Source organism: Genypterus blacodes, unplaced genomic scaffold (assembly GCF_046128005.1).
Source record: "Genypterus blacodes isolate CSIRO-AG114 ecotype Tasmania unplaced genomic scaffold, CSIRO-AGI_Gbla_v1 ptg000053l_1, whole genome shotgun sequence".
Lineage (NCBI taxonomy): Eukaryota > Metazoa > Chordata > Actinopteri > Ophidiiformes > Ophidiidae > Genypterus > Genypterus blacodes.
Genome location: NW_027466865.1, coordinates 1,297,569 through 1,307,862, shown reverse-complemented (window position 1 = coordinate 1,307,862; position 10,294 = coordinate 1,297,569).

Sequence of the window (10,294 nt, the reverse complement as noted above, 5' to 3'; positions counted from 1 at the left end):
GAGAAGCTTTGACGTGATGTTCAGCCTCTTTTTGTTTTCATCACAACTCACTTATTTCTTGTAATTTATATTGGATTAAAAATAATATTAGTTCTCATCCTGCTCATTCTAACAAAGGAGATGTGCTTTAATGGAGCTCTTTGGGGACTGAGTGTGAGTCTAATGAGCAGTGTGTGGAAACTAAAAAAGAAAGATTTTGACCTACATACGAAAAAAATGTAAAAATGTATTGACAAGTTCTTTTTTTTTTCTTCAAACCAAAATAAAACTCGTTAGGAAAGTTTGGAGGACTTTGCTGGTAAACTTTCTGGGAACATTCATTTCAGCTCTTCTGGGAATATCCCTGTAACCTTGGGAAAGAAAACTTGCTGATACATATTCTTAGCTTGGTTATAGGCAGAAAGAAGCTTTGCTGTCTGTTCTCCCTCCTTCACTGTGTTTACCAGCACAGCGCACAGAAGAGGGCAGCATTGCTCCGTAAGTCAGTCAGCACACACACACACACACACACACACACACACACACACACAGTAGACTGTAGCAGATCGAGACCCCCAGTTAGTCTGGATGAGTGTTATTCAAGCCCTTGGCAGGATTTATATTTTACTGCAAAATCCCCACTGTCTTGTATTAAATTATTAAAGCATTTTGTTTAATGTTCTGTCCGAACGCTTCACTCTGATTGCTCCACGTTGTGCTCTGCTTGGCTGTAGTGTGTTTTTCCATAGCCTGTCTATTTTTATGCTTCACCTATTTATAGAGATTTTCCCTTTACGCAAATGACCACAAGCTGTGAACCACCTGATTGATCCATGGCAGCGTGCCAAAGCGAACACCAGTAGCCGTATCTTCAACAGATGGACACGGCGGCCCATCAGCTTCAAATACTGTAGCTGCCTGGGAATGTCTGGTAAAGCACAGCGCCCACAGAAGGTTATGACTAATGACTCCTATGTGATCCGAAATTCAGCTGGGTTTAGGATATAAGCGCTCATGTCACTCTCCATGTCTCTGAAGCAGCAGCTTAGCATCATTTACCACCAAAGAGACCTCCTCTGGTCTTCAGTCCATTTTTTTTAGGCTGATAATGGAGCAGTATGTTTGAGTGGGTTTGAGCTCTATCGTTTCTTCACTTTAGTTATTCACACCTCTCTCACAAAATTAAAGGAGCTGTGCGGAGGCTGTGGGAAACTTGAGTTGGCCGTGTGCGTTTCCTTTTGGATTTCCTTCAAAAGGGAGCAGAGGTCCATCAGAGGCAGAGAGAGAGAGAGAGAGAGAGAGAGAGACGTATCATGGGGAGGCACTTAATCAAGAAGCTGCAAATTATCAACTGTGCCATAGAGAAGGACAGCTAACTGCTGCCTGTGTGATACCAGTGCTCCATTCTGTGGATCTGCGGGATAAAGTGGCCTCATTGCTGTTTAATACTGCCACTGCACCAGGACACATTTACTACTATCAGTTGTCTTGGAAGCAGCGTTTGCTCCATAATGCATGAAATCGGGCCCGTGGCTGCAGCAGCAGGCAAGAAATCTTCACTTTTGTATATTCACACCGTGACTCATAGCTCAATGTCTGGCCCACAGTGTCTATTTATTGTGACATTTATGGGCCGTCCTCCAAATTTGATGTTATTGTTTACATATTATGTCTCCATATGTCAAGACATGTAGCAAACCTTCACAGCAGAAAGAGATCTGACAATAGATATGCAACAAACAGTGGGAAGTTGCGGCATATGATGAGCAAAAGGTGTATTTTTAATGAGTTGAGGCATCATTTGTCAAACAACTCATAAATGTATGGTGGTCAAAATAAACCAAAGCTCTTTGTTTAAAGGTTTGGACACACAGCATTTTTAATGTGAAATGGGGAGAGAGTGCACCATTAATCTCCTTTCAAAGGAGACTACACAGAGCAAGAGGAGTGGACTAAATAATGTTATCACTGAATAATATATGAGCAACCTTTCCAGAACAGTCTCTGGTGGGATCCCTCTTGAAGATGGAAAGACTGCAGCGCCCTGATAGATGTGGTTATCATTCATTTTGACCTTTAACCTCACAAAAAGGGCCCAGAACTGATAACTGGGCAATCTACAAAGACATTTTAATCAACCTGCAGGTTCACAATATGTTGATTTAAATTACTTTTTCACTCTGGATACAAATATCCATCCTTGAATATTAAATGATAGTGTCAGTAAAACAAATACATTACAAGCAGAGTCTGAACTGCTGCCTAGCCCTGACAACCATCCCGCGGGTGAAGGTGTTGTTGCTTCCGTGCGCATGTGTGAAAATGTAGTTCTGTGGTGTTTAGCTGCACTTCTTTCCTCCACCAAACGCTGGACAGTTGTTATTTCTCTGCACTGAAATAGTTAAACGGCTCCGTGTATTTTCCATTGAACGAATGAACCGTTTGTTTGTGCGACTCGATCTGTAAATGTTTCGCTCGTGCCTTCTGTCCTCTGGCTGCCGTCCAGCTCTCACGCTCTTACCCCACACAAGAACCTGCAACATCTGAGCTTAACATACGCTTTAATTGAAGAGGACGTGTGAATGTGGCGGAATGAGCAGCTGATGAAGGAGAAACGATGGCATGAAAGCGAATGACCCTTGTGACTCATTCTATTCTCATCTGGCATATGCTCATATCAGCTGAAACCTCGCAGCTGCTGAAATATGTTAAACTCTGTGTGTTGAAATAAAATCACTGAAGAATACTAATTCCACTTTTGCCGCGTTGATGCGATTAAATACTTCATGTCACTTTGCGATTTTTATCACAATGGACCAATCTTGTGAGAATGAGACACCTGATACGCTCACTTCCTCTGCTTTTATCTCCTGCATCAGTGTTATTAAATGACTGTGGAATACATGGAACATCAACGATAAGCTTTCTCATTAACCCCCGAACCTTAAAAAGCTCTGTGAAACCAAAAGACGGGATCACTATCAAGCCGATCCTTCTGGACCAAACGACACATTAACTCACGGGGCTCTGCACAGATGTTTCCACGGAGGAGGCCTCACAAACACAGAGTGACCTGTCACAGTCCATTAAAATACAATCCTTTCTTTAGGTTAGTTGCGGGTACTGTGCTTCAAGAGGTAGAACATCCATCTGCCCACCTGGAGAGAAAAAGGGAGCTGTCAGGCCAGGAAATAAATCCCTCTGGCAGAAACGCTCCCCCTCCCCTATCCTCCCCCCACCCTGACGCGCTCGCCTCTCTCCAGCCTCTGCGGACCGGCTTTGGAGCCGTCAGTCTGCTCGGCTGTCTGTCTGAGTAGAGGCTTTGTTCTGGGTGACAGAGCTGGGTGTCAGAGATAGAGGATCTCGTTAGACAGTCAGAGGGAGAGGGATGGTGGCTCTCTTTCCACTCTCTGAGTATGGATGGCTCAGGGATGAGTGGGCTGTAAAATGGATGACAGAGTGAAGGAGAGCTGCACTGGGAGCAACAAGAGTCTCCTCAACTGTCAGCATCCAAAATACCAACCTAAACGGTGGGTTTGCCCCTTAAAATGCAACATCCACACTTTGACAACAAAATACTGACAACTGCTGTTACACATTGATTTTCAGGGGGGCGTGGGTCAAGGCGTCTAACTTCACAGCTGGAAAGTGATGAAGAGAGCGGCCATGTTATCCTGCGGCACGTCCTTCTCCCCGAGAGGCTCCTTTCACGCTGAGACTACCCTCTGCTGTCCCTGCGAAGGACCTCAGAGTAGTTAACACAAAGAGAAAGGATGTAGCACACCTGTGGTCGCTACCACCAACACCCCCCCCCCTCTCCCCCCCCTGTCCACCCGACTCCCTCCCCCTTCTCCCCCCCAGGAGTGCAGCAGGTAATTACAGTAGCTGTGCCTGGGTTTCCTAACACCGGGAAGAAGGACAGAACACAGTGTGAAGCTAAACTCTGCTTTGGTTCTTGAGAAAAGCCTCAAACTAATGAAGTCGCTCTCCCCACCCCCAAACAATCGTCCATGTTGTAGCAGCAGATGTAGAGTAGATGTAGTTTCCTACTGTAAGGGCATCAAACATTTATTTATTTTGTTTTATTCCTGCAGGTGAAGCCAAAATGCAACTCTGTCCTCAAGGCCTTAATTAATATTCAGGGCCTCTTCCTCCAGCACAAATCACCTCTCTTTTTCACTGAAATTTAAGTGGATAGAAAGGCGGTGGATAGAAAGGCGGCGGTTTGAAGTCGTTCTGAGTTGCTCTCTGTCTGTCCTTGACTCGGGTCTGTTTCTGCCTCTTTTATGGACGAGCTCAGCTGCCAAACGTGGAGTGTGTTCATAAAAGAAACCGGTACAAAATCCAAGAACACGGTTAATTAATTTTCTTGAAAGCTTATGCTGCCTATACATGAACCCAAAGCGTGGAAATGTGGAGAATTTGTTTGTGCCAACCGTACTAAATTCTAGATGAATAGAAAAGCAATTTGGTGCAGAGGAGAGAGCGCACGTCATCTACAGAGACTGGATATGATTAATTCACCTTCTGCTCTTATCTGTCTTTACTCTTTGACATGGCGCCCCAAGGGGAAGCATTTCACAGAGCAGCACCCTTTATGAGCTATGGGACATAGATTATTTGTTTACGCGCGTGAAATAAAGAATGTGTTTTGGCTCGGTTTCATCGCCGTCATTTCTTGTGTCTGCAGACTTTTTCTTGGTGATCGGTGTGGCGTCGCGCTCATCGCTCTCTTCTGTGTTTGTTTTCCAGCTGTAGCAGACTTAACCAGCCTTCCTGCAGGCTGGTCACTTATTCCAGGGCCTCAGAGGAGCCAGCAGGTGAACAAATGATGCGGTGAAAAGACAGGAAACAGAAATGATCAGGTCTCCACTGAGGGGCAGCCATTACCATAGAAGTCCCTCAGGCGATTCTTGCTGTTCCACTGATTATCTCACTTGCACATTGCCCTGCGCTTTCCGGAGAGTGGGTGGGAAAGCCGCGAGCTCTTTCAAATGTAACACTAACAGGGACGTCTTACAGCTTGCAGGGATGACTCAGCAACTGTGGGTGGCTCATTATTTTCCTCATCCGCCTAGAGGGGATGGGAGATGACTGGCTGATGATTTGGGTTTCTTTGGTAACATACAGAGGGTGTTGAAAATACCCACTGACATCTTACAGGATAATTAAATTCAGCACAATAGGTTCTGTTTGAAATCGTTTGTGAATTGGGGCTGGGGTGGGATGGGGTGGGGCGGTGGTGGTTTGGGGGGTGGGGATTGATCAGTCTTGCGCAACACAGATGGTGGTGGACTGGGTGACTTGGGAGCCCTGATACATCCAAGTTCAGGGTCTTTTTTCTCAGCTGTTTGTTACCTGGAGATGCTGTTGCTATTTAAGTTTATATCAGTGCTCAAAATGTGAATAAAACCGCCCACTCTCCTGCAGAATTACTCGGATCAGTTGAAAACACATGAAAATCTCAGGTATTTAATTGAAACAAATTCACATATGGAGGAGTTTGTCACAAAGAATCATGGGTTGTCTCAATCCTCTGGAAGAATGTTTGAGTTTTGGGCCATTTTTTATGCAGTTCCAGTGTAAAATAAAAGCCATAATAAAAAGCCAATCTCGATACCTCTTATATCAAAACACAATTGTTGTTGCATACAGTGTCTAATAGTGGAGTTTGCTCTTCTAACAGACCGAGCTTATGAGATTGGTTTACTCGTAATGTAAACATTTTAGTCCGTCTGGGCCACCTCAGATATTTAGTTATGGTTATTTCCAATTTAGGAATTTAATGCCTGCAGTAATAAAGCTAATGAATCAGTGATCATTTTTCTGCTCTATGATTAGTCCATATAAACGGCAGTGTGGTTCTCAATCCCGGTGCTTCAGTACTGCATATATTGTATCACTTCCTGCTCTGCCCACACCTGATTAGTTTAATTAGCTGTGTTCACTTGTGTTTGTGCCTCCCCGATCAGGCTCGGCTAAACAGGGAGCAGGGTGAGGAAACCAGAGAGCTGCAGTGCTGTGGGCCCCCGGGAGCTGGACTGAGAATGACAGGTTTACTGACTCACTTTATTTGACTATTTCCTCATTTTATTGCTTGTGCAGCTGCAGATATGACTTTTATACATGCATACACCCATGAAATCAATGTGTAAATTCAAAACAATTCTTTTAAGATACACTATCATTCTCTCACATGAACTTCTAAATGACATTTACACCCATGACTGGTCTCTGATCATATGACATATTTACATATGAATCTATCCTGGTGGTACTGTCTGTCCTGGCCCGAAAACGTGTGAAAGAATGTAAGAAAAAACACATTATATTTCGGAAATTTTCACAAGTTGTCAAAGCCAACGTGTTCCCAAAGACACACATCCTTTGAATTCACATCATGCCTATCACATTTGATTGGTAGAGAATGATGTGTGTAAATTGCTGGCAGGTGGTAGTTGTGTGCCAGGGGCATCTAATGCCAGTGACATCTGATTACTCATCATGGGCCCATATGGTAATTATACAACACTCCCATCTGGAGATTGACTTCAGTATGTCGTACCGAAACAAACAGCCAGCGGCACCTTCCGTTCCCTACGGCTTCACATTTGCAAGGCCTGCATGTCAGATTTCCAGAATCTGGGTGCCAGAGCTTCATTATCTGCTATTTCAGCCCTGTATGCTTCACACAAGAGTGGACTCGACCCAGCTGCCAGACTGCTGTGCAATGCAATGAACTAAAAAAACTACAAAAAGTTTCTTTAATACTTGCTCCAACTTCTTCCAGATTATTTGAAGCATATCAAAAAATGTTATGACTCTGCCTTATACGTGATGTCGTGCTAGGAGGATAACCTTCTAATTGATGCATCATTTGGGAGCAGTTGGGAGTAGCAAGGAGGAATCTCCTCCCGGGTTCACTGTAGATTAGAGATGATAATTGACCTGATCTGTGCCACATTTCTGATGAGTCTTAAGATGGTTGAGAGCACAAAACCACAAACAAACCCACAGAGCCAGGGTCATATTGGATTATGAAAGTTGCATTATTTATGGTCTGCCCTGCTGTATCCTGTTAGTTTCGTTTCCTTAATCCAAATGGTTTATACATGGTGTCTATGTAGAAGATATATTTAGTCTGTTACCTTATGAATTAACAACAGCTGCTGCAGCAGACAGTCTTTCCATTCAATAGGATAACTGTCATTATGGCCCAATTACTTTAGTCAGCAGGTCTTAAGTATACACCACTACAATGGGTTGATCAAATTGACCTAATTCCCTGCATAAAGGCAACCCAAGGTTACTACTGGCAGAGATTGAAAAAAAAGTCATGAAAAGATGTAATAAAACAAATGAAAAGCCGAAGGTTTATATAGTGTGGAGGGGTCAAGACATTTCAGCCTTTTTAGATGATTGGTTTGAATTCATTATAGCAATGAGCCACTGCTTCCTTTTGTTCCTTTGTTTCTTCCTTTGTATAAGACTATAGTGCCTTTTTCAACACGAGAGAAGATGCAGCTCCTGCTGGTTGTTTTCTTTTACCAAACACAGGAGGCAATAATAAAACAACATGTTACATGTTTGAACAAGAATACAGTCTCCTCTCAATGGTACAACAATAATGTGTTTGGAGATGACAATGAGACTCTCAATACGCCACAGCAATCACAGCACTGGAAGACTTTAATCGCCGTCTTCTCGAGCGCTGTCACTAATACTAGGCTGACAGTGGAGTGACATTTTATATTATTGCAATAATATTTCTTAAGCGTTTTACATGCTCGAAGGTGTTAATTCGCTGTCACTTAGAATTCACTGGGCCGCATATCAGAGGCAAAGTCATATTTCTGTGAAAAGCCCACAGTGGGCAGCAGCACAGACTGAAGTATGTAAGAGGTCAAAGACTTCAGTCCAGTGGAGCAGAGAGCTGCTGTTCTTTTCAGCTTTTATATGCTCTTGAGGTTTTCTCCTCAGCTGTTACTGTGACACACAGCCTGCACTCAATGTTTTATTTCACTCTTACTCTCTGCGGCTTTTCCTACTGTCAACACAGCTTTACAGTCTGTTGCAGTGAAAAAGGCAGTAAGAGGTCGCCAAACAGCTTGTGTCAGTAGGAGGCGCTACAGAGACGTGATTGCACTTGGTGGTCATGGTGCACTTAATATTAATATATGGATTTTCCTGTCACAATGTAATGCGGATTTCAGCAAACCCTAGAAAAAGATATAAACTGCAGCTTTAACAAGTGTTGACAAGAACTGCATTTATTGTATGTATGCCATTTATATATCAAAACAAAGGAATGAAAAAGAGAAAATAATGGGAAAAATATATAATATAGCACTGATCCTACTGCTGTCTCTGTCCGCCTTTTGTGGCCAAAAAGCTAAAGTTAACGTTTTATTATCCTCTCCTTTATCAGCTTCAGAAATACATTGTTAATACATTATCACATGTTACAAATCTGTATGTTGTCCAGGAAACACTTTACTTCTACACGACTAAATCTGCAAAAGCTGCCACCATTTTTTCACGGCCCTCCTTCTTTCAACGTTACATTTAATCTGCGTCTTTCACTGCTTCTTCCGTACTTCTCCTGTCAGACACGTTCACATCAAAGCCAAGCCACGATGCCACAGAGCAGTAATCCCCGTGGCCCTGGCTCTCTGGTGACTAATAAAAGCTGATCACAGTCGCCAAAGCTCCACCGTTTTCCCATAGAGGAGCATTTTTCAGGCCATTCCGCATGAGCGTGGTTACTGCACATGACACCCGTGTCACAGTCTGAAGAAATCAATAGTTATGCAGTCAAAAGGGAAGTGGGATGAGGTTATTGACTTGCTTGGCTTCTCTGTAGCTGTGTTGGCCACAGGCTCTAATTAGCCAGTAGGACAGGCAGTCAGACATGAGTGAAATAATGCATCTATGCAAATAAAGCCAATTCTTGATCAATTCTGTTTGGTTTAACAAATACATGGCCGTTGGGTTTACAAGCAAATACATTAAACTGATTGAAGTTTTTTGTGGTATGTAGTCATTGTTACTACTCGTCCAAATTGTAATGTGTTCCAGCAATCTGCAATGGGAAGCGTATCGGTCCTTTAAAGTGAGGCCACAATGTGCAGAACACATTTTGAGGTTAATGCCGCTGCTTTGTCTCAGGATTATTATCTGATACTACTGATTCAAATATGCCTCCATTTTAATCTGCATTGCTGAGCTGGATTTCAGGTAAGCACATTTATGCCGCTGACTGGGGCATCTCTGGCACACACTCATCTAAATAATGGATCTCGAGCAGAAGACATTAATGCTGCGATGATGCTCAAGTTACTTTATAACACAATTGAAATCAGGCACTGTCTGACAGGATTGGAAGTCGATACAGCAGAAGGACCCTCCATCAACCTGGAGGGGGTAAACCAAACCCTGATTGTTAGAATAATCTTAAGCATCGGGGGCTGCCGGTCAACGGCTCGCTCCAGCAGCAGAAAGGCATCACAGAGAGTGGCTGATTGAGTCCGCAGACGGTTCGCTCTGGAAAGTTTTGCAAATTAGGACACAACACCCTGCAATCAATGTTCATTATGCTTCTATATTGCTGTCACTTCAATATCTCAGCCTGAGGATATATTCTGTGCAGCATTAAATCCGCCTATGGATGAGTAATGCGTGCAAAGAGTAGACTTTCATTGGGGGAGCTGAGTAATTGGATTAGTTTCTTATTTCCCTTTGTCTTAGAGGCAGTTCATATCCCAGTGTGCACATAATCCACCAAATAAACACAATGGATTTGGATAAGCTCATAATGTCAGAATGCATAAAAACAGAGAAGATCACTCTCATTTCCTGCAGACATTTAAAGCCGAGCTATCATTTATTGGTTCTAATCAGGAAAGACTGGACTGGAATTTCGTGAAGAAGCCTGTGAAGCCCTGAATGATTTTCCTGAGGTGCTTATCAGATTAGCAGGACTGTTTAAAGTATTCTGCAGCTTTTAGGAAAAGCTTGGAAGTGAGTTATCTGACTCCATTATAAAACACATCTCCATTATGAAAAACCATAAAAGAGAGAAGAGTAAATTTCATGTTCTTATCTCATTTGAAGGATGAGACAGAAAGACCGCTGCTCTCAGAGAAACACCCATAAAAAATCACCGAAATGTCTGACACAACTGCTTATATAAGTGACTGGATTGCTTATTTTTGACCTTTTTTAATTTTTATTGAAATCCTCTTGTGTTGGTAAGGTGGCCTATAAGCGGTCAGAGGAAATGTTACATTGTTGGTTACCAGTGTCAGTAAGCAAG